The sequence below is a fragment of the Taudactylus pleione genome, unplaced genomic scaffold (assembly GCF_031769625.1).
Source record: "Taudactylus pleione unplaced genomic scaffold, aTauple2 ptg000087l, whole genome shotgun sequence".
In the NCBI taxonomy this organism is placed as follows: Eukaryota; Metazoa; Chordata; class Amphibia; order Anura; family Myobatrachidae; genus Taudactylus; species Taudactylus pleione.
In genome coordinates, this window is record NW_028284489.1 from 5,303,567 (window position 1) to 5,329,470 (window position 25,904).

Sequence of the window (25,904 nt, forward strand, 5' to 3'; positions counted from 1 at the left end):
ACTCTCTCCGGTCACTGACAGCAATTACGAACCTCAGTCACCCGGCCCTGGGGGCTCTGTACTTGATACAAAGTATGTGTGCAGCCAATGTCATACAGCTCCATACTGCTCAGCACAGCCACTGCTGCAGCGGCACAGAGGAATCCCAGCGGCGGCAGAGGCAGCCATTAAGGAGAGGCGGGCGTTCTAATCTGGCGCTGCCCCCCAGCAGCCAATAGATGGCAGCCATGGCGGGCCAATCGCGGCCCCGCTGCGTCTCATCTCGCCCCGCCTGCTGCGTCTGACGTCAGACGCGGCCGGAAGGTAGAGCCAATCGGTCGGCGGCAGAGCAAATAAAAACACCACGTGGCAAATGTTCCTGCGCGCGGGAAAGAGACCGGAACTCGTCGCGAGCAACAAGGACGGTGACGCTGGTGGCTGCGTGAAGAAACGGCAGAAGAATGCAAGTGAGGAGCGGAGAGTGCTGCGGGGGCGGGATGCAAAAGAGCTTACGAAGCTCCCCCCCGCAGCCTCTCCCATCGCACAGGTAGTCTCTCTTTCTGTTATTAACGCCTTCCTAGATCATCAGGGTAGTCGGGCACTAGGCCCGTGGCCACAGTCAGGCATTAGGCCTGTGGGGAATTAGGCGGGCACTAGGCCCGTGCTCTGTAGAAGGCCCTAGACCCTTTAGGTTGGTGTTGTCCCCAATTAGGTGTATAACCTGGGTGCTATGCCCAGGTCACAAATTGTGCCATCGTTAGGTGGGCTCTAGGTCTGTGGCCAGAGAGGTGGGCACTAGGCCCAGATAACAATAAGGCCACCTTGTCACTGAACTGGGCACTAGGCGTAGTTCTTATAAGGTACCAGAAGGCAGATTCTAGGCCTGAGCCCATTGAGTGGCTCTGAGCCTTAGACCCTGACCACTACTGTAAGTAGACAGGAGCCTAAGCCCCATTGAATAAAATGACCCCGGCATTAGGCCCAAGTCCCCTTTTTTGTGCACCGCAGTTAGGCCCGAAAGGCCTGAGCCCAGTACATAAAGTGGTCCTGGACATTGGGACCCAGGCCACTAGGTTAAGCTGTAAGTAGGCAAGCCTGAGCCTGTGATTGACTGGGCATTAGGCCCAGGTTACAATATAATTATGATCTTCACTTGAAACCGGGTGTGGGTAAATGCATTGAAAAATCCGGAAACCATGAAGTGTATTGAAAAAGCCGAAAATCTTATTAAATGCAATGAAAAAGCCGGAAACCTTATTAAATGCATTGAAAAAGCCGGAAATCTTATTAATTGCATTGCATAAGCCGGAAATCTTATTAAATGTATTGAAAAAGCCGGAAACCATGAAAAGTGTATTGAAAAAGCCGGAAATCTTATTAAATGTATTGAAAAAGCCAGAAATCTTATTAAATGCATTGAATAAGCCGGAAACCATACTAAATGCTTTGAAAAATCAGAAACCATGAAAAGTGTATTGAAAAAGCCGGAAATCTTATTAAATGCATTGAAAAAGCCGGAAACCATGTAAAGTGTATTGAAAAAAATCTGGAAATCATATTAAGGGCCAGATCCAACTAGGTGTAAAAAGCTGCAGTTTGTCAAAGTTTACAATTGTGCAAACTTTTCACCAAAAATGTGTATCATGCTATCCTATTAGCTGCGGCTTTTCGTACATGCAAACTTTGTAGATTTTTTTAATACATGTGCTATGATTTCCGACTTTTTCAATACATGTAATATGATTTCCGGCTTTTCTAATACATTTATCATGATTTCCAGCTTTTCTAATACATTTACTATGATTACCGGCTTTTGTAATACATTTACTATAGATTTCCGGCTTTTTCGATACATGTAATATAATTTCTGGCTTTTCTAATGCATTTACTATGTTTCCGGCTTTTACCCTCTTCCCTTGGAATCCAAAATTCATTTTCTATTTGGAGTGGTTCTCTGCTGTGGTGTGTTGGTCTGGCACAGGAGGAGGAAGCCTGATTTCCCAAACATCTCTGCTGGGCTGCCAGATGACAGCCATTCCTGGCAGGATCCTTTTTGTGGCATAGGCAGCTCTCTTCAGCTCAAGCACCATGTGTCTCATATACAGTATACTCACTATTTCTGCCAATTTTGGTACATTCTAGGAAAGACATTGCTGCAACACAGCTGTCTGCAAGTATTTTTATTGGAATTAAATTGACTTTAATGAGGCCCCTCCCTCTGTACGGTTACCTGATTGCTTACTTGGCAGTAGATGCACTCTCACTGTCTAATTATTGCAGTTCATATTTCCAAGCACTTGATGGAAAATAGATATTTATAATACAAACTGAAGCCTAGCCAGGAATCCTGTTATTATAATAGAGGTGGGACAGACTATGGTGTCCTTTTATTTAAGGAAGCTGACCCTGGTATCCTGCTGTTATAATAATGTTGCTGCAGGCTGTGGTGTACAAAGCTAGCACATGTTTGTTATAGCAACTACTGTAAAAAACTTATTATATATTGTACTCTCACCAGGTGCTCCCTCTTCCTCTTTCCCCATGTTCGTACCACTTCTGTGCTCTCATGTACTCTGCCCTTCCACCTCTGTGGCACCTGTTTCCCTCTCCCTATGTTTGTACCCCTTCTGCTCTCCTATGCCCCCTCTTACCCTCTCTCCCTGTCTGTGCCCCCTCTTACCCTCTCTCCCTGTCTGTGCCCCCTCTTACCCTCTCTCCCTGTCTGTGCCCCCTCTTACCCTCTCTCCCTGTCTGTGCCCCCTCTTACCCTCTCTCCCTGTCTGTGCCCCCTCTTACCCTCTCTCCCTGTCTGTGCCCCCTCTTACCCTCTCTCCCTGTCTGTGCCCCCTCTTACCCTCTCTCCCTGTCTGTGCCCCCTCTTACCCTCTCTCCCTGTCTGTGCCCCCTCTTACCCTCTCTCCCTGTCTGTGCCCCCTCTTACCCTCTCTCCCTGTCTGTGCCCCCTCTTACCCTCTCTCCCTGTCTGTGCCCCCTCTTACCCTCTCTCCCTGTCTGTGCCCCCTCTTACCCTCTCTCCCTGTCTGTGCCCCCTCTTACCCTCTCTCCCTGTCTGTGCCCCCTCTTACCCTCTCTCCCTGTCTGTGCCCCCTCTTACCCTCTCTCCCTGTCTGTGCCCCCTCTTACCCTCTCTCCCTGTCTGTGCCCCCTCTTACCCTCTCTCCCTGTCTGTGCCCCCTCTTACCCTCTCTCCCTGTCTGTGCCCCCTCTTACCCTCTCTCCCTGTCTGTGCCCCCTCTTACCCTCTCTCCCTGTCTGTGCCCCCTCTTACCCTCTCTCCCTGTCTGTGCCCCCTCTTACCCTCTCTCCCTGTCTGTGCCCCCTCTTACCCTCTCTCCCTGTCTGTGCCCCCTCTTACCCTCTCTCCCTGTCTGTGCCCCCTCTTACCCTCTCTCCCTGTCTGTGCCCCCTCTTACCCTCTCTCCCTGTCTGTGCCCCCTCTTACCCTCTCTCCCTGTCTGTGCCCCCTCTTACCCTCTCTCCCTGTCTGTGCCCCCTCTTACCCTCTCTCCCTGTCTGTGCCCCCTCTTACCCTCTCTCCCTGTCTGTGCCCCCTCTTACCCTCTCTCCCTGTCTGTGCCCCCTCTTACCCTCTCTCCCTGTCTGTGCCCCCTCTTACCCTCTCTCCCTGTCTGTGCCCCCTCTTACCCTCTCTCCCTGTCTGTGCCCCCTCTTACCCTCTCTCCCTGTCTGTGCCCCCTCTTACCCTCTCTCCCTGTCTGTGCCCCCTCTTACCCTCTCTCCCTGTCTGTGCCCCCTCTTACCCTCTCTCCCTGTCTGTGCCCCCTCTTACCCTCTCTCCCTGTCTGTGCCCCCTCTTACCCTCTCTCCCTGTCTGTGCCCCCTCTTACCCTCTCTCCCTGTCTGTGCCCCCTCTTACCCTCTCTCCCTGTCTGTGCCCCCTCTTACCCTCTCTCCCTGTCTGTGCCCCCTCTTACCCTCTCTCCCTGTCTGTGCCCCCTCTTACCCTCTCTCCCTGTCTGTGCCCCCTCTTACCCTCTCTCCCTGTCTGTGCCCCCTCTTACCCTCTCTCCCTGTCTGTGCCCCCTCTTACCCTCTCTCCCTGTCTGTGCCCCCTCTTACCCTCTCTCCCTGTCTGTGCCCCCTCTTACCCTCTCTCCCTGTCTGTGCCCCCTCTTACCCTCTCTCCCTGTCTGTGCCCCCTCTTACCCTGTCTGTGTCTGTGCCCCCTCTTACCCTCTCTCTGTGTCGTCTTACCCTCTGTGTCCCCTCTTACCCTCTCTCCGTGTCTGTGCCCTTTCTGCTTACCCGCTCTCCGTGTCTGTGCCCTTTCTGCTTACCCTCTCTCCATGTCTGTACCCTATCTGCTCACTCTCTCTCTCCATGTCTGTACCCCTTCTGCGCTCCTGTGCCGTCCTTACCCACTCCATGTCTGTATCCCATCTGCTATCCAATGCACTATCCCTTTCCAGCCCTCTGCCCCCCTGTTCCCTTTTCCCTGTGGGATCTATTCACTAAGCCTTAGAGAGAGCCAATCCACTCCGGTCAGTTTACAGGCTGCATTTAAAAAATGAGTGAGGAGCTGATTGGCTGGGACTTATCTTTCTCCATTTTATCTCTCCAAGGTTTAGTAAATAGGCCCTCATGTCATTCTCAGTGCAAAATATGCACTATATCGCATTGCTACACGCTACAGGGAGTGAGGCATAAATTGTGATGGGATCCCAGAAACTGTGGAGCAGGACCCCCATTTTTGCTCGCTCAGCGCAATAACTGCAACCTAAAAGTCTGTCCGCAGACTGGAATATGAGCTTCAATGCGTAGAACGCTGCAGTTGTGTTAATGGTTTAACAGATACAAAATGTTGGTGAGTTTATACTGCCATAAGTCGCCTCTGCCTATTTACATTTATTTTATTAACTCTTTAATGAACTGACAAGTGGTAAGAAGTAAGATCTAAAATAAAAATTGTTCCTCCCCTACAGCCACACCACACTGGACATGCCCAGTCTCGTCGGATCTTGGAAGCTATGCTGTGTTTGACCTGGTTACTACTTGTTACCTGACAGTACTTCAAAGGTTAGTAGCAATTATGTAGGTGGCAAAAGCAATGGTATTTTAATCCGATATATCGTTTTATCCTCTGCAGTGCGTATCTAATTGAGTCCCCTTGTCTTGTATAGATATTAATTTGTTAGGAGTAGCACATAGCAAATTAAGTTAAAAGCATATGTAGCAAGCATGTATATGAGTAACTTTTCTTAGTAAGTTACCACATATACTTTACTTGATCTCCGGTGTTTGAGCGTGGCCACGGCAGCATAAATGCTTGTTGTTCCAGAGATCATGTTTGCTGTATTAGAAAAGCTGTCACTGTATGTGAAGGGGTTAAACGGCTCTGTGTGCTCTCTAGTGTAACGAGCAGCTTGCTTGTTCCAGCTACTGTCAGCGCACCTGCAGCTAAGAGCGTTGGAGTGGAAGTCTGGGGTGCTCCGAGCTGCCCTACATGAGAATTGGGTCTCAGACGGCATACAGAAGGGCTGTGGAGGTAGACGAGCTTGAATACAAACGGCGGGATGGGACGTCACATCCTGCTGTCTTGTGTCCTATCTCGCCTACCACTACAGCCCTTCTGTTTGCCGTCTGAGCCCATTCTCTTTGTTAAGGCAACTTGTAGCAGGCCGGACTTCGCCACGATGCTCGTTGCTGCTGGAGTCCTGACCACGGCTGTAACAAGCAAGCGTCCGCTACAGTTGGGACCTCACAGAGAGAAGCCGTGAACTCTGAAACAATAAGCATTTATGCGCGCAGTGAATCTTTATGTTGTGTTCACCTACAGCCATAACCACACTGGACATGCCCAAGCTATGCAGTGTCGGGACTGGTTAGTACTTGGATGTGAGACCACCTGGGAATACCAGGTGTTGTAGGTAATTATATTCTATAATATTCTTTTCTATGACTATTTACACGGTTTATAGTTAATGAATTTACTGGTGGTGAGTAGTAAAAGAGGTCTATGAATAAGCTTTGATCACCTACGGCCATACTACACTGGACACGCCCAATCTCATCTAATCTTGGAAGCTAAGCAGTGTTGAGCCTGGTTAGTAGTTTTGTGGGAGACCACCGTGGAATACCAGGTACTGTAGGTGATGTTATACTGCCATAACAGTCTATTCTATGACTCTTTACATTCATTATATTACCACCAGTAATGTATTTAATAATCTTAGAAGTAAGGGTTCTAAGACAATTTGTTGCTCACCTACAGTCACGGTAATAACAATTATATGAAAAAAAAGGGAGGGCTGCAGAAACGCCTTTCCCTTGGCGCTATGTATTTAGTTTGTATTTGAAAGAGCGTACCCAGTTGCAAGTGCACAATGCTTGCAAGGCCTTGAATAATAAATACAGAACACAACATAAAGAATCTCTCCGCTATAGTTCAAGGATATAAATATTATAATATATGAATAAATATATATGTGGTTCCTTTTAATATAGTAGAAACTTGGGCATATATATTTTTTACTTGATCAATGTAAATCCAAAAAATATTTAAAACGGGTACATAATATTCCACAGATGTTAAATATTATAATATAATGTAACACTGTCAATAGTAGCAATTATGTAGTTGGCAAAAGCAATGGTTTGTTAATCCCAGATATCGTCTTATCCTCTGCAGTGCATATCTAATTGAGTCCCCTTGTCTTGTATAGTTATTAGTTTGTTAGGAGCAGCACATAGCAAATGAAGTTAAAAGCGTATGTAGCAAGCATGTATATGAGTAACTTTTCTTAGTAAGTTACCACATATGCTTTACTTGATCTCTGGTGTTTGAGCGTGGCCACGCTAGCATAAATGCTTGTTGTTCCAGAGATCATGTTTGCTGTATTAGAAAAGCTGTCACTGTATGTGAAGAGGTTAAGCGGCTCCCAAGTGTAACGAGCAGCTTGCTTGTTCCAGCTGCGGTCAGCGCACGTGCAGCTAAGAGCGTTGTGGTGGAAGTCTGGGGTGCTCCGAGCTGCCCTACACGAGAATTGGGTCTCAGACGGCATACAGAAGGGCTGTGGAGGTAGACGAGCTTGAATACAAACGGCGGGATGGGACGTCACATCCTGCTGTCTTGTGTCCTATCTCGCCTACCACTACAGCCCTTCTGTTTGCCGTCTGAGCCCATTCTCTTTGTAAGGCAACTTGTAGCAGGCCGGACTTCACCACGATGCTCGTTGCTGCTGGTGTCCTGACCATGGCTGTAACAAGCAAGCGTCCGCTACAGCTGGGAGCTCACAGAGAGCAGCTGTGAACTCTGAAACAATAAGCATTTATGTTTTGTAAGCTATGCAGATGCAGTGTTGGGCCTGGTTAGCGGTAGACCACCTGGGAATCCCAGGTGTTGTAGGTAATTTTATGCTACTATAACGTTCTTTTCTATTACTATTTATATTTATTATATTAACTTGATAATTACTGGTGGTGAGTAGTAAAAGAGGTCTATGAATAAGCATTGATCACCTACGGCCATACTACACTGGACACGCCCAATCTCGTCTGATCTTGGAAGCTAAGCAGTGTTGAGCCTGGTTAGTAGTTTTGTGGGAGACCACCGTGGAATACCAGGTACTGTAGGTGATGTTATGCTGCCATACAGTCTATTCTATGACTTTTTACATTCATTATATTACCACCAGTAATGTATTTAATAAGCTTAGAAGTAAGGGTTCTAAGAGAATTTGTTGCTCACCTACAGCCACGGTATTAACAATTATATGAAAAAAAAGGGAGGGTCGCAGAAACTCCTTTCCCTTGGCGCTATGTATTTAGTTTGTATTTGAAAGAGCGTACCCAGTTGCAAGTGCACAATGCTTGCAAGGCCTTGAATAATAAATACAGAACACAACATAAAGAATCTCTGCGCTATAGTTCGCAAGGATATAAATATTGTATGAATAAATATATATGTGGTTCCTTTTAATATAGTGGAAACTTGGACATATATATTTTTTACTTGATCAATGGAAATCCTAAAAATATTTAATATGGGTACATAATATTCCACAGATGTTAAATATTATAATATAATGTAACACCGTCAATAGTTAGTAGCAATTATGTAGTTGGCAAAAGCAATGGTTTGTTAATCCCAGATATAGTCTTATCCTCTGCAGTGCGTATCTGAGTCCCCTTGTCTTGTATAGATATAAGTTTGTTAGGAGTAGCACATAGCAAATGAAGTTAAAAGCATATGTAGCAAACATGTATATGAGTAACTTTACTTAGTAAGTTACCACATATACTTTACTTGATCTCTGGTGTTTGAGCGTGGCCACGCTAGCATAAATGCTTGTTGTTCCAGAGATCATGTTTGCTGTATTAGAAAAGCTGTCACTGTATGTGAAGAGGTTAAGCGGCTCCCAAGTGTAACGAGCAGCTTGCTTGTTCCAGCTACGGTCAGCGCACCTGCAGCTAAGAGCGTTGGGGTGGAAGTCTGGGGTGCTCCGAGCTGCCCTACATGAGAATTGGGTCTCAGACGGCATACAGAAGGGCTGTGGAGGTAGACGAGCTTGAATACAAACGGCGGGATGGGACGTCACATCCTGCTGTCTTGTGTCCTATCTCGCCTACCACTACAGCCCTTCTGTTTGCCGTCTGAGCCCATTCTCTTTGTAAGGCAACTTGTAGCAGGCCGGACTTCGCCACGATGCTCGTTGCTGCTGGTGTCCTGACCATGGCTGTAACAAGCAAGCGTCCGCTACAGCTGGGAGCTCACAGAGAGCAGCCGTGAACTCTGAAACAATAAGCATTTATGTTTTGTAAGCTATGCAGTGTTGGGCCTGGTTAGTGGTAGACCACCTGGGAATCCCAGGTGTTGTAGGTAATTTTGTGCTACTAAAACGTTCTTTTCTATTACTATTATATTAACTTGATAATTACTGGTGGTGAGTAGTAAAAGAGGTCTAAGAAGAAGATTGATCACCTACGGCCATACCACACTGGACATTTACCAATCTCATCTTGTAAGCTATGCAGTGTCGGGCTTGGTTAGTACTTGGATGGGAGATCACCTGGGAATACCAGGTGTTGTAGGTGATTTTATACTGCCATAACAGTCTCCTCTGACTTATTTACATTTATTTTATTAACTCTTTAATGAACTGACAAGCGGTAAGAAGTAAGATCTGTAATAAAAATTGTTCCTCCCCTACAGCCACACCACACTGGACATGCCCAATCTCGTCGGATCTTGGAAGCTATGCTGTGTTTGACCTGGTTACTACTTGTTACCTGACAGTACTTCAAAGGTTAGTAGCAATTATGTAGTTGGCAAAAACAATGGTTTGTTAATCCGATAGATCGTCTTATCCTCTGCAGTGCATATCTAATTGAGTCCCCTTGCCTTGTATAGATATTAATTTGTTAGGAGTAGCACATAGCAAATTAAGTTAAAAGCATATGTAGCAAGCATGTATATGAGTAACTATTCTTAGTACGTTACCACATATACTTTACTTGATCTCCGGTGTTTGAGCGTGGCCACGCTAGCATAAATGCTTGTTGTTCCAGAGATCATGTTTGCTGTATTAGAAAAGCTGTCACTGTATGTGAAGGGGTTAAACGGCTCTGTGTGCTCTCTAGTGTAACGAGCAGCTTGCTTGTTCCAGCTACGGTCAGCGCACCTGCAGCTAAGAGCGTTGGGGTGGAAGTCTGGCGTGCTCCGAGCTGCCCTACACGAGAATTGGGTCTCAGACGGCATACAGAAGGGCTGTGGAAGTAGACGAGCTTGAATACAAACGGCGGGATGGGACGTCACATCCTGCTGTCTTGTGTCCTATCTCGCCTACCACTACAGCCCTTCTGTTTGCCGTCTGAGCCCATTCTCTTTGTAAGGCAACTTGTAGCAGGCCGGACTTCGCCACGATGCTCGCTGCTGCTGGAGTCCTGACCACGGCTGTAACAAGCAAGCGTCCGCTACAGTTGGGACCTCACAGAGAGAAGCCGTGAACTCTGAAACAACAAGCATTTATGCGCGCAGTGAATCTTTATGTTGTGTTCACCTACAGCCATAACCACACTGGACATGCCCAAGCTATGCAGTGTCGGGACTGGTTAGTACTTGGATGTGAGACCACCTGGGAATACCAGGTGTTGTAGGTAATTATATTCTATAATATTCTTTTCTATGACTATTTACACGGTTTATAGTTAATGAATTTACTGGTGGTGAGTAGTAAAAGGTCTATGAATAAGCTTTGATCACCTACGGCCATACTACACTGGACACGCCCAATCTCGTCTGATCTTGGAAGCTAAGCAGTGTTGAGCCTGGTTAGTAGTTTTGTGGGAGACCACCGTGGAATACCAGGTACTGTAGGTGATGTTATACTGCCATAACAGTCTATTCTATGACTCTTTACATTCATTATATTACCACCAGTAATGTATTTAATAATCTTAGAAGTAAGGGTTCTAAGACAATTTGTTGCTCACCTACAGTCACGGTAATAACAATTATATGAAAAAAAAAGGGAGGGCTGCAGAAACGCCTTTCCCTTGGCGCTATGTATTTAGTTTGTATTTGAAAGAGCGTACCCAGTTGCAAGTGCACAATGCTTGCAAGGCCTTGAATAATAAATACAGAACACAACATAAAGAATCTCTCCGCTATAGTTCAAGGATATAAATATTATAATATATGAATAAATATATATGTGGTTCCTTTTAATATAGTAGAAACTTGGGCATATATATTTTTTACTTGATCAATGTAAATCCAAAAAATATTTAAAACGGGTACATAATATTCCACAGATGTTAAATATTATAATATAATGTAACACTGTCAATAGTAGCAATTATGTAGTTGGCAAAAGCAATGGTTTGTTAATCCCAGATATCGTCTTATCCTCTGCAGTGCATATCTAATTGAGTCCCCTTGTCTTGTATAGTTATTAGTTTGTTAGGAGCAGCACATAGCAAATGAAGTTAAAAGCGTATGTAGCAAGCATGTATATGAGTAACTTTTCTTAGTAAGTTACCACATATACTTTACTTGATCTCTGGTGTTTGAGCGTGGCCACGCTAGCATAAATGCTTGTTGTTCCAGAGATCATGTTTGCTGTATTAGAAAAGTTGTCACTGTATGTGAAGAGGTTAAGCGGCTCCCAAGAGTAACGAGCAGCTTGCTTGTTCCAGCTACGGTCAGCGCACCTGCAGCTAAGAGCGTTGGGGTGGAAGTCTGGGGTGCTCCGAGCTGCCCTACACGAGAATTGGGTCTCAGACGGCATACAGAAGGGCTGTGGAGGTAGACGAGCTTGAATACAAACGGCGGGATGGGACGTCACATCCTGCTGTCTTGTGTCCTATCTCGCCTACCACTACAGCCCTTCTGTTTGCCGTCTGAGCCCATTCTCTTTGTAAGGCAACTTGTAGCAGGCCGGACTTCACCACGATGCTCGTTGCTGCTGGTGTCCTGACCATGGCTGTAACAAGCAAGCCATCCGTTACAGCTGGGAGCTCACAGAGAGCAGCTGTGAACTCTGAAACAATAAGCATTTATGTTTTGTAAGCTATGCAGATGCAGTGTTGGGCCTGGTTAGCGGTAGACCACCTGGGAATCCCAGGTGTTGTAGGTAATTTTATGCTACTATAACGTTCTTTTCTATTACTATTTATATTTATTATATTAACTTGATAATTACTGGTGGTGAGTAGTAAAAGAGGTCTATGAATAAGCATTGATCACCTACGGCCATACTACACTGGACACGCCCAATCTCGTCTGATCTTGGAAGCTAAGCAGTGTTGAGCCTGGTTAGTAGTTTTGTGGGAGACCACCGTGGAATACCAGGTACTGTAGGTGATGTTATGCTGCCATACAGTCTATTCTATGACTTTTTACATTCATTATATTACCACCAGTAATGTATTTAATAAGCTTAGAAGTAAGGGTTCTAAGAGAATTTGTTGCTCACCTACAGCCAAGGTATTAACAATTATATGAAATAAAAGGGAGGGTCGCAGAAACTCCTTTCCCTTGGCGCTATGTATTTAGTTTGTATTTGAAAGAGCGTACCCAGTTGCAAGTGCACAATGCTTGCAAGGCCTTGAATAATAAATACAGAACACAACATAAAGAATCTCTGCACTATAGTTCGCAAGGATATAAATATTGTATGAATAAATATATATGTGGTTCCTTTTAATATAGTGGAAACTTGGACATATATATTTTTTACTTGATCAATGGAAATCCTAAAAATATTTAATATGGGTACATAATATTCCACAGATGTTAAATATTATAATATAATGTAACACCGTCAATAGTTAGTAGCAATTATGTAGTTGGCAAAAGCAATGGTTTGTTAATCCCAGATATAGTCTTATCCTCTGCAGTGCGTATCTGAGTCCCCTTGTCTTGTATAGATATAAGTTTGTTAGGAGTAGCACATAGCAAATGAAGTTAAAAGCATATGTAGCAAGCATGTATATGAGTAACTTTACTTAGTAAGTTACCACATATACTTTACTTGATCTCTGGTGTTTGAGCGTGGCCACGCTAGCATAAATGCTTGTTGTTCCAGAGATCATGTTTGCTGTATTAGAAAAGCTGTCACTGTATGTGAAGAGGTTAAGCGGCTCCCAAGTGTAACGAGCAGCTTGCTTGTTCCAGCTACGGTCAGCGCACCTGCAGCTAAGAGCGTTGGGGTGGAAGTCTGGGGTGCTCCGAGCTGCCCTACATGAGAATTGGGTCTCAGACGGCATACAGAAGGGCTGTGGAGGTAGACGAGCTTGAATACAAACGGCGGGATGGGACGTCACATCCTGCTGTCTTGTGTCCTATCTCGCCTACCACTACAGCCCTTCTGTTTGCCGTCTGAGCCCATTCTCTTTGTAAGGCAACTTGTAGCAGGCCGGACTTCGCCACGATGCTCGTTGCTGCTGGTGTCCTGACCATGGCTGTAACAAGCAAGCGTCCGCTACAGCTGGGAGCTCACAGAGAGCAGCCGTGAACTCTGAAACAATAAGCATTTATGTTTTGTAAGCTATGCAGTGTTGGGCCTGGTTAGTGGTAGACCACCTGGGAATCCCAGGTGTTGTAGGTAATTTTGTGCTACTAAAACGTTCTTTTCTATTACTATTATATTAACTTGATAATTACTGGTGGTGAGTAGTAAAAGAGGTCTAAGAAGAAGATTGATCACCTACGGCCATACCACACTGGACATTTACCAATCTCATCTTGTAAGCTATGCAGTGTCGGGCTTGGTTAGTACTTGGATGGGAGATCACCTGGGAATACCAGGTGTTGTAGGTGATTTTATACTGCCATAACAGTCTCCTCTGACTTATTTACATTTATTTTATTAACTCTTTAATGAACTGACAAGCGGTAAGAAGTAAGATCTGTAATAAAAATTGTTCCTCCCCTACAGCCACACCACACTGGACATGCCCAATCTCGTCGGATCTTGGAAGCTATGCTGTGTTTGACCTGGTTACTACTTGTTACCTGACAGTACTTCAAAGGTTAGTAGCAATTATGTAGTTGGCAAAAACAATGGTTTGTTAATCCGATAGATCGTCTTATCCTCTGCAGTGCATATCTAATTGAGTCCCCTTGCCTTGTATAGATATTAATTTGTTAGGAGTAGCACATAGCAAATTAAGTTAAAAGCATATGTAGCAAGCATGTATATGAGTAACTATTCTTAGTACGTTACCACATATACTTTACTTGATCTCCGGTGTTTGAGCGTGGCCACGCTAGCATAAATGCTTGTTGTTCCAGAGATCATGTTTGCTGTATTAGAAAAGCTGTCACTGTATGTGAAGGGGTTAAACGGCTCTGTGTGCTCTCTAGTGTAACGAGCAGCTTGCTTGTTCCAGCTACGGTCAGCGCACCTGCAGCTAAGAGCGTTGGGGTGGAAGTCTGGCGTGCTCCGAGCTGCCCTACACGAGAATTGGGTCTCAGACGGCATACAGAAGGGCTGTGGAAGTAGACGAGCTTGAATACAAACGGCGGGATGGGACGTCACATCCTGCTGTCTTGTGTCCTATCTCGCCTACCACTACAGCCCTTCTGTTTGCCGTCTGAGCCCATTCTCTTTGTAAGGCAACTTGTAGCAGGCCGGACTTCGCCACGATGCTCGCTGCTGCTGGAGTCCTGACCACGGCTGTAACAAGCAAGCGTCCGCTACAGTTGGGAACTCACAGAGAGAAGCCGTGAACTCTGAAACAACAAGCATTTATGCGCGCAGTGAATCTTTATGTTGTGTTCACCTACAGCCATAACCACACTGGACATGCCCAAGCTATGCAGTGTCGGGACTGGTTAGTACTTGGATGTGAGACCACCTGGGAATACCAGGTGTTGTAGGTAATTATATTCTATAATATTCTTTTCTATGACTATTTACACGGTTTATAGTTAATGAATTTACTGGTGGTGAGTAGTAAAAGGTCTATGAATAAGCTTTGATCACCTACGGCCATACTACACTGGACACGCCCAATCTCGTCTGATCTTGGAAGCTAAGCAGTGTTGAGCCTGGTTAGTAGTTTTGTGGGAGACCACCGTGGAATACCAGGTACTGTAGGTGATGTTATACTGCCATAACAGTCTATTCTATGACTCTTTACATTCATTATATTACCACCAGTAATGTATTTAATAATCTTAGAAGTAAGGGTTCTAAGACAATTTGTTGCTCACCTACAGTCACGGTAATAACAATTATATGAAAAAAAAAGGGAGGGCTGCAGAAACGCCTTTCCCTTGGCGCTATGTATTTAGTTTGTATTTGAAAGAGCGTACCCAGTTGCAAGTGCACAATGCTTGCAAGGCCTTGAATAATAAATACAGAACACAACATAAAGAATCTCTCCGCTATAGTTCAAGGATATAAATATTATAATATATGAATAAATATATATGTGGTTCCTTTTAATATAGTAGAAACTTGGGCATATATATTTTTTACTTGATCAATGTAAATCCAAAAAATATTTAAAACGGGTACATAATATTCCACAGATGTTAAATATTATAATATAATGTAACACTGTCAATAGTAGCAATTATGTAGTTGGCAAAAGCAATGGTTTGTTAATCCCAGATATCGTCTTATCCTCTGCAGTGCATATCTAATTGAGTCCCCTTGTCTTGTATAGTTATTAGTTTGTTAGGAGCAGCACATAGCAAATGAAGTTAAAAGCGTATGTAGCAAGCATGTATATGAGTAACTTTTCTTAGTAAGTTACCACATATACTTTACTTGATCTCTGGTGTTTGAGCGTGGCCACGCTAGCATAAATGCTTGTTGTTCCAGAGATCATGTTTGCTGTATTAGAAAAGTTGTCACTGTATGTGAAGAGGTTAAGCGGCTCCCAAGAGTAACGAGCAGCTTGCTTGTTCCAGCTACGGTCAGCGCACCTGCAGCTAAGAGCGTTGGGGTGGAAGTCTGGGGTGCTCCGAGCTGCCCTACACGAGAATTGGGTCTCAGACGGCATACAGAAGGGCTGTGGAGGTAGACGAGCTTGAATACAAACGGCGGGATGGGACGTCACATCCTGCTGTCTTGTGTCCTATCTCGCCTACCACTACAGCCCTTCTGTTTGCCGTCTGAGCCCATTCTCTTTGTAAGGCAACTTGTAGCAGGCCGGACTTCACCACGATGCTCGTTGCTGCTGGTGTCCTGACCATGGCTGTAACAAGCAAGCCATCCGTTACAGCTGGGAGCTCACAGAGAGCAGCTGTGAACTCTGAAACAATAAGCATTTATGTTTTGTAAGCTATGCAGATGCAGTGTTGGGCCTGGTTAGCGGTAGACCACCTGGGAATCCCAGGTGTTGTAGGTAATTTTATGCTACTATAACGTTCTTTTCTATTACTATTTATATTTATTATATTAACTTGATAATTACTGGTGGTGAGTAGTAAAAGAGGTCTATGAATAAGCATTGATCACCTACGGCCATACTACACTGGACACGCCCAATCTCGTCTGATCTTGGAAGCTAAGCAGTGTTGAGCCTGGTTAGTAGTTTTGTGGGAGACCACCGTGGAATACCAGGTACTGTAGGTGATGTTATGCTGCCATACAGTCTATTCTATGACTTTTTACATTCATTATATTACCACCAGTAATGTATTTAATAAGCTTAGAAGTAAGGGTTCTAAGAGAATTTGTTGCTCACCTACAGCCACGGTATTAACAATTATATGAAAAAAAAAGGGAGGGTCGCAGAAACTCCTTTCCCTTGGCGCTATGTATTTAGTTTGTATTTGAAAGAGCGTACCCAGTTGCAAGTGCACAATGCTTGCAAGGCCTTGAATAATAAATACAGAACACAACATAAAGAATCTCTGCGCTATAGTTCGCAAGGATATAAATATTGTATGAATAAATATATATGTGGTTCCTTTTAATATAGTGGAAACTTGGGCATATATATTTTTTACTTGATAAATGTAAATCCAAAAAATATTTAAAACGGGTACATAATATTCCACAGATGTTAAATATTATAATATAATGTAACACTGTCAATAGTAGCAATTATGTAGTTGGCAAAAGCAATGGTTTGTTAATCCCAGATATCGTCTTATCCTCTGCAGTGCATATCTAATTGAGTCCCCTTGTCTTGTATAGTTATTAGTTTGTTAGGAGCAGCACATAGCAAATGAAGTTAAAAGCGTATGTAGCAAGCATGTATATGAGTAACTTTTCTTAGTAAGTTACCACATATACTTTACTTGATCTCTGGTGTTTGAGCGTGGCCACGCTAGCATAAATGCTTGTTGTTCCAGAGATCATGTTTGCTGTATTAGAAAAGCTGTCACTGTATGTGAAGAGGTTAAGCGGCTCCCAAGTGTAACGAGCAGCTTGCTTGTTCCAGCTACGGTCAGCGCACCTGCAGCTAAGAGCGTTGGGGTGGAAGTCTGGGGTGCTCCGAACTGTCCTACATGAGAATTGGGTCTCAGACGGCATACAGAAGGGCTGTGGAGGTAGACGAGCTTGAATACAAACGGCGGGATGGGACGTCACATCCTGCTGTCTTGTGTCCTATCTCGCCTACCACTACAGCCCTTCTGTTTGCCGTCTGAGCCCATTCTCTTTGTAAGGCAACTTGTAGCAGGCCGGACTTCGCCACGATGCTCGTTGCTGCTGGTGTCCTGACCATGGCTGTAACAAGCAAGCGTCCGCTACAGCTGGGAGCTCACAGAGAGCAGCCGTGAACTCTGAAACAATAAGCATTTATGTTTTGTAAGCTATGCAGTGTTGGGCCTGGTTAGTGGTAGACCACCTGGGAATCCCAGGTGTTGTAGGTAATTTTGTGCTACTAAAACGTTCTTTTCTATTACTATTATATTAACTTGATAATTACTGGTGGTGAGTAGTAAAAGAGGTCTAAGAAGAAGATTGATCACCTACGGCCATACCACACTGGACATTTACCAATCTCATCTTGTAAGCTATGCAGTGTCGGGCTTGGTTAGTACTTGGATGGGAGATCACCTGGGAATACCAGGTGTTGTAGGTGATTTTATACTGCCATAACAGTCGCCTCTGACTTATTTACATTTATTTTATTAACTCTTTAATGAACTGACAAGCGGTAAGAAGTAAGATCTGTAATAAAAATTGTTCCTCCCCTACAGCCACACCACACTGGAAATGCCCAATCTCGTCGGATCTTGGAAGCTATGCTGTGTTTGACCTGGTTACTACTTGTTACCTGACAGTACTTCAAAGGTTAGTAGCAATTATGTAGTTGGCAAAAACAATGGTTTGTTAATCCGATAGATCGTCTTATCCTCTGCAGTGCATATCTAATTGAGTCCCCTTGCCTTGTATAGATATTAATTTGTTAAAAGTAGCACATAGCAAATTAAGTTAAAAGCATATGTAGCAAGCATGTATATGAGTAACTATTCTTAGTACGTTACCACATATACTTTACTTGATCTCCGGTGTTTGAGCGTGGCCACGCTAGCATAAATGCTTGTTGTTCCAGAGATCATGTTTGCTGTATTAGAAAAGCTGTCACTGTATGTGAAGGGGTTAAACGGCTCTGTGTGCTCTCTAGTGTAACGAGCAGCTTGCTTGTTCCAGCTACGGTCAGCGCACCTGCAGCTAAGAGCGTTGGGGTGGAAGTCTGGCGTGCTCCGAGCTGCCCTACACGAGAATTGGGTCTCAGACGGCATACAGAAGGGCTGTGGAAGTAGACGAGCTTGAATACAAACGGCGGGATGGGACGTCACATCCTGCTGTCTTGTGTCCTATCTCGCCTACCACTACAGCCCTTCTGTTTGCCGTCTGAGCCCATTCTCTTTGTAAGGCAACTTGTAGCAGGCCGGACTTCGCCACGATGCTCGTTGCTGCTGGAGTCCTGACCACGGCTGTAACAAGCAAGCGTCCGCTACAGTTGGGACCTCACAGAGAGAAGCCGTGAACTCTGAAACAACAAGCATTTATGCGCGCAGTGAATCTTTATGTTGTGTTCACCTACAGCCATAACCACACTGGACATGCCCAAGCTATGCAATGTCGGGACTGGTTAGTACTTGGATGTGAGACCACCTGGGAATACCAGGTGTTGTAGGTAATTATATTCTATAATATTCTTTTCTATGACTATTTACACGGTTTATAGTTAATGAATTTACTGGTGGTGAGTAGTAAAAGAGGTCTATGAATAAGCTTTGATCACCTACGGCCATACTACACTGGACACGCCCAATCTCATCTAATCTTGGAAGCTAAGCAGTGTTGAGCCTGGTTAGTAGTTTTGTGGGAGACCACCGTGGAATACCAGGTACTGTAGGTGATGTTATACTGCCATAACAGTCTATTCTATGACTCTTTACATTCATTATATTACCACCAGTAATGTATTTAATAATCTTAGAAGTAAGGGTTCTAAGACAATTTGTTGCTCACCTACAGTCACGGTAATAACAATTATATGAAAAAAAAGGGAGGGCTGAAGAAACGCCTTTCCCTTGGCGCTATGTATTTAGTTTGTATTTGAAAGAGCGTACCCAGTTGCAAGTGCACAATGCTTGCAAGGCCTTGAATAATAAATACAGAACACAACATAAAGAATCTCTCCGCTATAGTTCAAGGATATAAATATTATAATATATGAATAAATATATATGTGGTTCCTTTTAATATAGTAGAAACTTGGGCATATATATTTTTTACTTGATCAATGTAAATCCAAAAATTATTTAAAACGGGTACATAATATGCCACAGATGTTAAATATTATAATATAATGTAACACTGTCAATAGTAGCAATTATGTAGTTGGCAAAAGCAATGGTTTGTTAATCCCAGATATCGTCTTATCCTCTGCAGTGCATATCTAATTGAGTCCCCTTGTCTTGTATAGTTATTAGTTTGTTAGGAGCAGCACATAGCAAATGAAGTTAAAAGCGTATGTAGCAAGCATGTATATGAGTAACTTTTCTTAGTAAGTTACCACATATGCTTTACTTGATCTCTGGTGTTTGAGCGTGGCCACGCTAGCATAAATGCTTGTTGTTCCAGAGATCATGTTTGCTGTATTAGAAAAGCTGTCACTGTATGTGAAGAGGTTAAGCGGCTCCCAAGAGTAACGAGCAGCTTGCTTGTTCCAGCTACGGTCAGCGCACCTGCAGCTAAGAGCGTTGGGGTGGAAGTCTGGGGTGCTCCGAGCTGCCCTACACGAGAATTGGGTCTCAGACGGCATACAGAAGGGCTGTGGAGGTAGACGAGCTTGAATACAAACGGCGGGATGGGACGTCACATCCTGCTGTCTTGTGTCCTATCTCGCCTACCACTACAGCCCTTCTGTTTGCCGTCTGAGCCCATTCTCTTTGTAAGGCAACTTGTAGCAGGCCGGACTTCACCACGATGCTCGTTGCTGCTGGTGTCCTGACCATGGCTGTAACAAGCAAGCCATCCGTTACAGCTGGGAGCTCACAGAGAGCAGCTGTGAACTCTGAAACAATAAGCATTTATGTTTTGTAAGCTATGCAGATGCAGTGTTGGGCCTGGTTAGCGGTAGACCACCTGGGAATCCCAGGTGTTGTAGGTAATTTTATGCTACTATAACGTTCTTTTCTATTACTATTTATATTTATTATATTAACTTGATAATTACTGGTGGTGAGTAGTAAAAGAGGTCTATGAATAAGCATTGATCACCTACGGCCATACTACACTGGACACGCCCAATCTCGTCTGATCTTGGAAGCTAAGCAGTGTTGAGCCTGGTTAGTAGTTTTGTGGGAGACCACCGTGGAATACCAGGTACTGTAGGTGATGTTATGCTGCCATACAGTCTATTCTATGACTTTTTACATTCATTATATTACCACCAGTAATGTATTTAATAAGCTTAGAAGTAAGGGTTCTAAGAGAATTTGTTGCTCACCTACAGCCACGGTATTAACAATTATATGAAAAAAAAAAGGGAGGGTCGCAGAAACTCCTTTCCCTTGGCGCTATGTATTTAGTTTGTATTTGAAAGAGCGTACCCAGTTGCAAGTGCACAATGCTTGCAAGGCCTTGAATAATAAATACAGAACACAACATAAAGAATCTCTGCGCTATAGTTCGCAAGGATATAAATATTGTATGAATAAATATATATGTGGTTCCTTTTAATATAGTGGAAACTTGGGCATATATATTTTTTACTTGATAAATGTAAATCCAAAAAATATTTAAAACGGGTACATAATATTCCACAGATGTTAAATATTATAATATAATGTAACACTGTCAATAGTAGCAATTATGTAGTTGGCAAAAGCAATGGTTTGTTAATCCCAGATATCGTCTTATCCTCTGCAGTGCATATCTAATTGAGTCCCCTTGTCTTGTATAGTTATTAGTTTGTTAGGAGCAGCACATAGCAAATGAAGTTAAAAGCGTATGTAGCAAGCATGTATATGAGTAACTTTTCTTAGTAAGTTACCACATATACTTTACTTGATCTCTGGTGTTTGAGCGTGGCCACGCTAGCATAAATGCTTGTTGTTCCAGAGATCATGTTTGCTGTATTAGAAAAGCTGTCACTGTATGTGAAGAGGTTAAGCGGCTCCCAAGTGTAACGAGCAGCTTGCTTGTTCCAGCTACGGTCAGCGCACCTGCAGCTAAGAGCGTTGGGGTGGAAGTCTGGGGTGCTCCGAGCTGCCCTACATGAGAATTGGGTCTCAGACGGCATACAGAAGGGCTGTGGAGGTAGACGAGCTTGAATACAAACGGCGGGATGGGACGTCACATCCTGCTGTCTTGTGTCCTATCTCGCCTACCACTACAGCCCTTCTGTTTGCCGTCTGAGCCCATTCTCTTTGTAAGGCAACTTGTAGCAGGCCGGACTTCGCCACGATGCTCGTTGCTGCTGGTGTCCTGACCATGGCTGTAACAAGCAAGCGTCCGCTACAGCTGGGAGCTCACAGAGAGCAGCCGTGAACTCTGAAACAATAAGCATTTATGTTTTGTAAGCTATGCAGTGTTGGGCCTGGTTAGCGGTAGACCACCTGGGAATCCCAGGTGTTGTAGGTAATTTTGTGCTACTAAAACGTTCTTTTCTATTACTATTATATTAACTTGATAATTACTGGTGGTGAGTAGTAAAAGAGGTCTAAGAAGAAGATTGATCACCTACGGCCATACCACACTGGACATTTACCAATCTCATCTTGTAAGCTATGCAGTGTCGGGCTTGGTTAGTACTTGGATGGGAGATCACCTGGGAATACCAGGTGTTGTAGGTGATTTTATACTGCCATAACAGTCGCCTCTGACTTATTTACATTTATTTTATTAACTCTTTAATGAACTGACAAGCGGTAAGAAGTAAGATCTGTAATAAAAATTGTTCCTCCCCTACAGCCACACCACACTGGACATGCCCAATCTCGTCGGATCTTGGAAGCTATGCTGTGTTTGACCTGGTTACTACTTGTTACCTGACAGTACTTCAAAGGTTAGTAGCAATTATGTAGTTGGCAAAAACAATGGTTTGTTAATCCGATAGATCGTCTTATCCTCTGCAGTGCATATCTAATTGAGTCCCCTTGCCTTGTATAGATATTAATTTGTTAAAAGTAGCACATAGCAAATTAAGTTAAAAGCATATGTAGCAAGCATGTATATGAGTAACTATTCTTAGTACGTTACCACATATACTTTACTTGATCTCCGGTGTTTGAGCGTGGCCACGCTAGCATAAATGCTTGTTGTTCCAGAGATCATGTTTGCTGTATTAGAAAAGCTGTCACTGTATGTGAAGGGGTTAAACGGCTCTGTGTGCTCTCTAGTGTAACGAGCAGCTTGCTTGTTCCAGCTACGGTCAGCGCACCTGCAGCTAAGAGCGTTGGGGTGGAAGTCTGGGGTGCTCCGAGCTGCCCTACATGAGAATTGGGTCTCAGACGGCATACAGAAGGGCTGTGGAGGTAGACGAGCTTGAATACAAACGGCGGGATGGGACGTCACATCCTGCTGTCTTGTGTCCTATCTCGCCTACCACTACAGCCCTTCTGTTTGCCGTCTGAGCCCATTCTCTTTGTAAGGCAACTTGTAGCAGGCCGGACTTCGCCACGATGCTCGTTGCTGCTGGTGTCCTGACCATGGCTGTAACAAGCAAGCGTCCGCTACAGCTGGGAGCTCACAGAGAGCAGCTGTGAACTCTGAAACAATAAGCATTTATGTTTTGTAAGCTATGCAGTGTTGGGCCTGGTTAGTGGTAGACCACCTGGGAATCCCAGGTGTTGTAGGTAATTTTGTGCTACTAAAACGTTCTTTTCTATTACTATTATATTAACTTGATAATTACTGGTGGTGAGTAGTAAAAGAGGTCTAAGAAGAAGATTGATCACCTACGGCCATACCACACTGGACATTTACCAATCTCATCTTGTAAGCTATGCAGTGTCGGGCTTGGTTAGTACTTGGATGGGAGATCACCTGGGAATACCAGGTGTTGTAGGTGATTTTATACTGCCATAACAGTCTCCTCTGACTTATTTACATTTATTTTATTAACTCTTTAATGAACTGACAAGCAGTAAGAAGTAAGATCTGAAATAAAAATTGTTCCTCCCCTACAGCCACACCACACTGGACATGCCCAGTCTCGTCGGATCTTGGAAGCTATGCTGTGTTTGACCTGGTTACTACTTGTTACCTGACAGTACATCAAAGGTTAGTAGCAATTATGTAGTTGGCAAAAGCAATGGTATTTTAATCCGATAGATCGTTTTATCCTCTGCAGTGCGTATCTAATTGAGTCCCCTTGTCTTGTATAGATATTAATTTGTTAGGAGTAGCACATAGCAAATTAAGTTAAGAGCATATGTAGCAAGCATTTATATTACCGTGTTTCCCCGATAATAAGACAGTCTTATTTTTTGGGGGGGTCAAAAAAACACCATAGGGCTTATTTTTGGGGTAGGGCTTATTTTAATTTGGATATTTAAATTAATGTTGAATGCAGCCTGTGCTCTCCCTCCCCCCCCCTGTTGTTGATTGCAGCCTCTGCCTCTCTCTCCCCACCTATTGTTGAATAGTCTGTGCCTCTCCAGCCCAAACCCCCACCACGGTGTTGATTGCAGCCATTTCCCACTTACCTTTTTACAATAAGAAGAATCGGGAGGCGGCTTCTTCTTTCACGATCCACGGCTCCTCCGTAGTCCACCTTCAGAGGCGCGCCATGACGTCACGTGCGCCGACTCCAGCAGTCTGACTACAGTACCCATAAGCTGGTGGAGGAGCGACCCGAGTAGCCTCCTCCAGCTCTTTCATTTACCGTAGTACCATACGGTACTACATGCGGGGGGCGGAGCTGGCTAGTGTAGTGCAGGGACCCGGAAAAATTTGATTTTAATAGGTCTTACTTTCGGGGTAGGACTTATTTTGGGCCATCCATCAAAACTAAGGATAGGTCTTATTATCGGGGTAGGTCTAATTATCGGGGAAACACGGTAGTAACTTTCCTTTGTAATAGTTACCACATATACTTGGCTTGATCTCCGGTGTTTGTGTGGCCACTCTAGTATAAATGCTTGTTGTTCCATATATTTCGTTTGCTGTATTGAAAAGCTGTCACTGTATGTGAAGAGGTTAAACAGCTCTGTGTGCTCCCAAGTGTAACAAACAGCTTGCTTGTTCCAGCTACACCTGCAGCTTAGAGCGTTGGGGTGGAAGTCTGGGGTGCTCCGAGAATGCTTTGCATTCCGGAACTTGTTACATCTGACAGCATCGCATACACTATAGAAACCCAGATATCTGCTGCTAATCCTTCATGACTCTTTATGGGGATCTTTGAATGATAAATGGGCCCCTTTATGTTTAGTGTGCATTGGACGATTGTTTCAGCATTTCACATATAAACTGATACTTTCGATTATTGGTGCTGTAGGTCAAGAACGAAAATCTTTGCTTCATTCTCCCGATAATAAGCAGTGTGTTTGCATTCTTGATGATCTGCCCATATTTACTATGCATTTTCCTGATTACCTCATCATCCTTATGGGCGTACATATGCAAATTCAATGTGAATGAGTATATACACTACATGTAAATATACAGTAGAGCACCATATTGGAATCTGAGTTATATAATTTTTTTTATTTTTAAAACCGCTAATTCGTCTCCGCCTTTACTATCACCAGGGCCCACATGGCTCAACTACAGTATACATTAATCTACTACTTATAGTTCATTGTGGATGTGAAGATTTTATATATTCAACAGCTCTGTATATTAGTGTTGTAATCCTTTGGTTTTTTTTTTCCTCTTCCTCCCCACAGAACAAGTTCTTCAAATAGCCCTCTTTCGGTTCACGTATTGACTGTTTTTCTATATTTTGTTTTCTTTTTAAAATAAACTTTTTTTTTCTACACCGTTTCTTGTCTTTCAATTTAACAGTATACAGTAGAAAAAAATTATGTAAAGTAAACTTATTTTACAAATTTGGAAAGAAAAACTCAGCACAAACACAGCTAGGTGTAATGAAGACAGATGTAGGGGGTGCAGCTGCTGTGGGGTCCAGAGCTGATGTGGGCCCATCTTCCATGTCAAACTTACATATATAAATTTTTCACTATTGGGTGGTACATAGGGACCCTTACAAATCTTTTACTATAGGGCCTCAATGTACTGTACCTATTGTAGTTACACGCCTGGCTGAAGGTTTAAAAAATGTGCACTCTTAAAGGAACTCGACAATGCTCTCTACATACAGTAGGATAGTGCTGTAAAGGGTGTGCTGTAGATACTGTAAGCTTTATTAAAAACCAAATAGTGATGTGCTTAATCAAACAGGGATCTGGAGTAAATTCACAGCAGCTGACATACAAAGCAGACTGCCACAAAACTCAAAAGGCACAATAAAAATAGAAGTGTTTGCGCTTGGGATCACTAAAGCAAAAAAGCAGAATAGAGCAATACGTTTACCAAATGTTTAATAATGGATTACACATAAAAAAAAACTTCTGTTTCTGAATATTAAAAGAACAATCAGCAGGTGCAAATAAGCATCAGTACACACAAGAAATGTATATATGGCAATCCTGAAATTAAGTTTAAAAAAGATCAAAATACATAATATAGAGTCCTGCTTAGCAGAAAAAAGATGCTTGTGAGTTCGGATTGTAAAAGAATGTCACAATTGGCATGAGCATGGTGATATAGATGCTTTCCTGTTTCCAGAGGGAAAGCCAGCAAGAAAAGGGTATTCCTAAGCACAATAGACTCACCGCTCCCCTTCTGCTAAGCAGTGGTAATCCAGATATCCCTGGAGGCTTATATGGTGTTAAAGTGATAGTGTGGATGCAGTGTGCCTCTTGTGAGAACCAAGATTGTTACGCTGCATGGGGGAAATAGTGTATCTCCTGTGTTGAGCTGGAGAACACTGGTACAGCGCAGTCTCCCTCC

The 25,904-nt window shown here is 43.8% G+C and overlaps 1 long non-coding RNA gene and 8 pseudogenes across 1 annotated transcript; all 9 read left to right on the plus strand.

The window, feature by feature from the left end:
* Positions 1-429: 429 nt before the first annotated feature.
* On the plus strand, positions 430-24,864 carry LOC148529043 (uncharacterized). The gene is made up of 8 exons (XR_015877857.1): positions 430-526; positions 4,944-5,037; positions 9,173-9,266; positions 13,401-13,494; positions 17,630-17,723; positions 21,861-21,954; positions 23,078-23,171; positions 24,779-24,864. It is a non-coding gene; the product is annotated as an uncharacterized LOC148529043 (long non-coding RNA).
* On the plus strand, positions 5,995-6,113 carry LOC148529044 (5S ribosomal RNA; annotated as a pseudogene).
* On the plus strand, positions 7,478-7,596 carry LOC148529045 (5S ribosomal RNA; annotated as a pseudogene).
* Positions 10,221-10,339, plus strand: LOC148529046 (5S ribosomal RNA; annotated as a pseudogene).
* LOC148529047 (5S ribosomal RNA) lies at positions 11,706-11,824 on the plus strand (annotated as a pseudogene).
* LOC148529048 (5S ribosomal RNA) lies at positions 14,449-14,567 on the plus strand (annotated as a pseudogene).
* Positions 15,934-16,052, plus strand: LOC148529049 (5S ribosomal RNA; annotated as a pseudogene).
* LOC148529050 (5S ribosomal RNA) lies at positions 18,680-18,798 on the plus strand (annotated as a pseudogene).
* Positions 20,164-20,282, plus strand: LOC148529051 (5S ribosomal RNA; annotated as a pseudogene).
* Positions 24,865-25,904: the final 1,040 nt, after the last annotated feature.